Source organism: Penaeus monodon, chromosome 32 (genome assembly GCF_015228065.2).
Source record: "Penaeus monodon isolate SGIC_2016 chromosome 32, NSTDA_Pmon_1, whole genome shotgun sequence".
NCBI classification, from domain to species: domain Eukaryota; kingdom Metazoa; phylum Arthropoda; class Malacostraca; order Decapoda; family Penaeidae; genus Penaeus; species Penaeus monodon.
In genome coordinates, this window is record NC_051417.1 from 35,595,410 (window position 1) to 35,595,789 (window position 380).

Sequence of the window (380 nt, forward strand, 5' to 3'; positions counted from 1 at the left end):
CTGACCTTAACAGAAAACAAAACGTATCTCACTTAACAGGAACAGCAACGAACTTGCCAGCACAGAAAGGCCCCTCTGCCTGGCACTGTCCTTTACGTGTTAAGAGCGTCCACTTTGGCCCGGCGCGCGATCTCCCCGAAGGTCAGCAGTAACCATGCAGGAAAGCCCGTTATTATCTAATGAGAGCGTCGAGGCACGAAGACCTTGGGCCTTAAACATGCTTGATAGCGGTGCTATGTTTAGTGTAAAGGATTAGATTAAATCGCGTGCTTTGGGTGATTGGATTGGTCGTGAGGGACAACGCTTGGGAGGAGGGGGGGAATGCGGGAGGAAGGTGGGTTGATATAGGTGCGTGTGTGGGAGGGAGAGGTGGGAGGGGA